Genomic DNA, 5,744 nt, shown 5'->3' with positions numbered 1-5,744 from the left:
CCCCACAGCATCACCTGAGGCATTGACTGCCATGATGGAATTTCTTGGTAATTTAAAATTCAAAGAGGTCCTTTTGGCAGGAGATTTCAACATTGATTGGTGTAAGTCGACCCCCCTCTGTGATAAATTCAAGGAATGTTGCTTGTCTCTTAATCTTACCCAACTGATCAACTCTCCCACTAGATTAAATAAAAACCGTCCTGAAAAATCCTCCATCTTAGACCTATTTCTAACTAATATGCCTCACAAATTCCCTGGTACAGGTGTATTCGCTGAGATTTTGAGTGATCATTGTGTGACAGCTGCTTTGAGAGATATTAAACTTCCACCTTCTAAGCCCAGATTAATTCAAAAAAGGGATTTGAAACATTTTTGTGAACAGTCATTCCTCTGGGATCTGTCTCACTTTGACTGGCATCGTATTCTGTTAACTGATGACGTGAACTCTGCTTGGAACTATTTTCATAATAGTTTCATTTATTTTCTGAACAAACATGCTCCTTTACGTCAGTTCAGAATAAAGGGACGAGACAGCCCCTGGTTTACTCCAGAGCTAGCTGATCTCCTGCAGGGGAGAGATCATCTTTGGGCTGCAGCGAGAAAATCTGACTCAGACACTGATTGGTTGAGTTTTCGACAGATGAGGAATAAATGCACAACTGCTGTCAAAGCAGCAAAACACAACTATTTCTTATCTCAGACCTCCAAAAATCTAAATGACCCTAACAGATTCTGGAAAACCATCAAATCTCTCTCAGGCACCCCCCAATCATCTGACCTCCCATCACAACTTCTCATTAACTCTGTTCCTTTGTCAAATCAGCACGAGATCCTGAACTGTTTCAACAAACATTTTGTTGCTTCTAGTTCTTTATTTGACACAGTCACTAATGGAAGATCAGCCACTTCCCCTAATAACCAAACTTCTACAAATCAAATCCCTCCTACAAGTCAATCCTCAGTTAATCACACCTTCTCTTTTTCTCCATTCTCAGTCAGTGAGGTCAATAAACTGTTAAAAGATCTTGACCCTAAAAAATCTGCAGGTCCAGATGAACTTCCACCTTATTTCTTAAGGCTGGCTGCTCATATCATCACAGTCCCTGTGACCCACATCTTCAATCTCTCCATGAGACAAAACTCCATTCCAGACACTTGGAAAACAGCCTTTGTTCTTCCTTTGCTGAAGGGAGGAGACTCCACCTCACTGAACAACTATCGACCAATCTCTAAACTCTGCATTTTAGCCAAGGTTCTAGACAAACTGATAAACTCTCAAATCAAAAATTACCTGGACTCATTTAACATCTTACCTCCACATCAATCTGGTTTCAGGAAACAACACAGCACAACCACTGCTTCACTGAAGGTTCTTAATGACATTGTTGAAGCACTGGATGCTAAGGATTATTGTACTGCACTTTTCTTAGACCCGTCTAAAGCTTTTGACACTGTGGATCAGAACATCTTGTGTCATAAACTCTCAGAAATCGGTTTCTCAGATCACACCATTGGTTGGTTCTCTAACTATCTTTCAGACCGGAGGCAATGTGTTCAACATAATGGTACTTCCTCCAGTTATTTAACAGTCAACAATGGTGTACCACAAGGCTCAGTCTTAGGACCCACCCTCTTTATAATCTACATACATAATGTAGGTAAAAACATCCCTAATGCATCCATACATTTCTATGCTGATGACATAGTTGTTTATTGTCGAGCTAAAACTGTTGCTAAGGCTTTCCAGCTTTTGAAATCTGCATTCAGCTACATCCAGACTGATTTATTCCGCCTCAAACTTGTCCTAAATGCCGACAAAACCAAAGGGATGCTTTTTTCAAATTGGAAGTTGGTCCCAGTAGTTCTTCCTCCGATTTTATCCTCAAATGGTGTCCCCATTGAGTTTGTTGATTCCTATAAATATTTGGGTATCTTGGTCGACTCACATCTCTCTTTTAAGCTCCATGTGGAAAACTTGGTAAAGAAACTGAAAGTTAAACTGGGTTTCTTTTTCATAAACAGATCCTGTCTAACCCTGAATGCTAGGAAACACCTTGTATCTGTGACTTTCCTTCCCTCCATTGATTACGGTGACATAATTTACATGAACGCTCCTACAAGAACCCTGCAGATGTTGGATGCTGCAGATGTTGGATGCTGTCTATCATGGTGCACTAAGATTCATAACTGGCTGTGATTATCGTACCCACCACTGCACCCTGTATTCACTGGTTAACTGGACATCATTAACTTCACACAGACTCTCTCACTGGTATATTTTCATCTTTAAATCACTTCTTGGTCTGCTGCCTTCATACATCTCCTCCTACATGTCTCTGCTTGAGTGCAGCTACAGCGTGCGCTCTCAGGACATTATTACCTGCAGTGTTCCCTCAATGAGGACTGAACTAGGCAAAAGGGCCTTCTCCTATTCCGCTCCTGTTTCCTGGAATATCTTACAAAAATATTTGAAGCTCTCGACCTTGACCTCTCTAAGTGGCTTTAAGAATCTGTTGGACTCCTGGCAGGGTCCAATGCAGACATGTTCCTGTTTTTAGTTTTCTACATTTGTCTTGGAATCTAGCTGGGTTTTTTTTGTTACCTTTTCCTTTTAGCCATCCTATTTGTTAAAAACAAAACAAAAAAAACCATGCAGTATGACTTTTTATAACTGTTTATTGTTGTTGCTGTTGTCCATTGTTGTCATATTTCTTTGTTGAAATCAGGTCTCTCTTGTAAATGAGTCCTTGAGGCTCAATGGGATTTACCTGTCTAAATAAAGGTTGATTGATATTGGGTGCCATATCCAGTGACAAAAACTTGAATAGTTTGAATTGAACAATGAAAGATTGATCTTTAAAAAGTCTGATTCTAATGAAGTATATTCATTCAACCTTTATTAACAAAGCTGTTAGAAAGCTCACATTGTTGAGTAGTTGGCTTGTTTACTGAGCTCTGTTCTGTTTGGTTATGGCTTGTTTCTTTCTGAATAATTAATAATATTGGATATATTCTAGGATAATATAATAGCATAGGAACTATTAGTTCCTATTCTCTTGAAGCAGTTCATGTCCTGGAGATTAACAAACGTTGGTTACGTACTGTAACCCCAGATTCTATGAGTATAAGCGTAGCCCTTTAAGGCAGTCACTGATGGGTTATCCCGTTATGCAAAGCTTCGCATAACGGGATAACCCATCAGCGACCGCTTTAAGATGATGCCAAGGTGGCCGCGCTCAGAGCAGTTGCAGCTTCACAGGCTCCCAGTACCATCCCAGTTTTTAGAAGTTTTGATATTGACTCTGTGCCTGACTCCGCGCGATTTATGCGTGTGAACTATAGCCGAACTGAACTGATGAGAATAGGAGCGGATTTGCCTCGAAATATAGCAGAAATCAGCAACAAACTCAAAACTACGCTCGGCAGAATGCAGATCTTAAAGTCATCTACCTGGAAGCTGCAGCAGAGGTGTTCCAGCAGGCAGAAGAGGAAGCGCTGCTCCCGGCTTAAGAGGAGAGGATGCCGGGCGGGGGTTATGGTGAGGCTACGAGCTAACGCTAAAGCCGGTAAACTCCCCATGCCGTCTCTCTTTCTGTCAAAAGTCCGCTCGTTGGACAACAAGATGGATTTACTTCGTCTGAGAGCGGGCGACTCAGAAGAGATGAAGAAGTGTGCGGTGCTTTGCCTCACAGAAACGTGGATTACAAGCGAAACGCCGGACACAGTCTTCCAGCTGGATGACAGACTTTTTTTCGAGCGGACCGCTGCAGCGAGCTAACGGGGAAATCACGGGGAGGCGGAGTGTGCATTTACGTGAGTAAAAGTTGGTCCACGAACTGTACTGTTGTAAATAGCTCATGCTCGAAGGCTTTGGAGCAAATAACTGTGAAATGTCGGCCACATTATCTACCCCGAGAGTTCACGGTGACTTTCATCTCTGTCGTTTACATTCCTCCGGACGCTAATGCTAATGAATCACTACAGGAGCTTCATGATATCATCAGCTCGCTGCAGAACAAACACCCCAAGGCTCTTTACGTGGTAGCCGGAGACTTTAACCACGTGAATCTAAAGGAATGTCTCCCAAGCTTTAATCAACATGTGACAATTCCGACACGTGGAGACCACACGCTGGACCGTGTTTACACGAACGTAAAAGATGCATACAAAGCCGAACCCCGCCCCCACCTAGGACTGTCAGACCACATCTCAATCTTCCTGGCTCCTGCTTACATGCCCCCGCTGAGACGCTCCAGACCGGTACAAAAGAAGGTTAAATGCTGGATCCAGGACAGTGGCCCCATACTGAGAGATTGTTTTGACTGAACAGACTGCCAGGTTTTCAGAGAAGCTGCTGAAAATGGAGGTTCGCTTGATCTTGACCAATACACATCCTCAGTTCTGGGTTACATTAGTACATGTGCTGACACAGTCTCCACTATCAGAAATGTTAAAAGCTACCCAAACAGAAAACCTTGGCTGAATGCAGAGGTGCGTACCCTGCTGGAAGCCAGGAACACTGCCTTCAGGTCTGGAAACTCAGAGGAGCTGAGTAGGACAAGAAAAGAGCTGGTTGCTGGTATTGTAGTGAACTAAGCCTCCGGTCAAAACCTGACCCTGAAGACCTTCATGGGACAGAAACTGTTATTTCATTGATTTGAATCCAGAAATACAAATTAAGCTCATCCAGAGACTTTCTAATTGTATCCTGCACTAATCAATTGAAAGAACACTCTCTTTTTCATTACTATTTTTACAATGTCTTGATAATCCAAAAGTGTGCTTAGTTCAAACCATTTTAAATGTTGAAGTAAACTACTCATTTTAAATCAAATGTGAAACAGTATTAATGATTTTTTAATCCTCATTCAAAGTAGAAATCAAGTTAATGTCTGTTACAGAGTAATTATGCATTTTGATCTTCTGTCTGAAATGAGAAGTAGTGATGTCGGTCAAAAGTCAGAAAGAAGTTATTAGAACGAACTGTCATGTTTTTAAACCTCTCAGACAGAAATAAGAAGCTAATGGCGCCTGCGTCCCCCCACTTCGCCAAAACATTTCTCTGTCTGTCATTACAAGCTCACTCATATGAGGAGAAGATAAGGGAAAGAGAGGTTAAGTACGAAGCACTGTGTTCAGACAACGATACGCTGCAACGACAGTTGTAGCTCACATCAAAAGCTCTGACCGAATGCAGATTGGAAAAGGAGGCGTTAGTACAACAAGGCGTGTGTTTACAAAGTGAATGTCAAACATCACAGGAACGCTTAAAAGCCTGTGAGGAGAAACTAGCCATAGCAACTAATGAGATTTCTGACGTGGGGCGAGCTTGTCTGGAACTCAAAGACGAACGAGGTCAGAGTCCAGGTCACCCACCATCACCTCAGAAGGATTTTAGTGCACCTCCTGCTCTTAATCCCATTCCGTCACCTCCACATGTGTCTAGCGACACACCTCCACGTGACATTTTGGTTCCTACGATACCGATAATACAGCCTTTGCTCCCAATTTCGGATTTGCAAAAAATCTCAAAATATGTTCAACGCTTTATTCCTGGGCCTATGGGTTCTACTGGTACGAAGGCGTATCTCAATGACCTAGATTTCAGACTGAGTGGTTATCCTAATGCTACGATTGAAGATAAAATCAGTCTGATAAGGCTCACTTCGGACAGAGAGGTGTTCACCTTCATCGAGCGTCAACCTGATGCCACGAGAAGGGATTACAACCTTCTGTGTGAAGCT

Source organism: Nematolebias whitei, chromosome 11 (assembly GCF_014905685.2).
Source record: "Nematolebias whitei isolate Nwh7 chromosome 11, NemWhi1, whole genome shotgun sequence".
Classification (NCBI taxonomy): domain Eukaryota; kingdom Metazoa; phylum Chordata; class Actinopteri; order Cyprinodontiformes; family Rivulidae; genus Nematolebias; species Nematolebias whitei.
The sequence above is the reverse complement of the archived record's forward strand: the minus strand, read 5'-3'. Positions refer to the sequence as shown.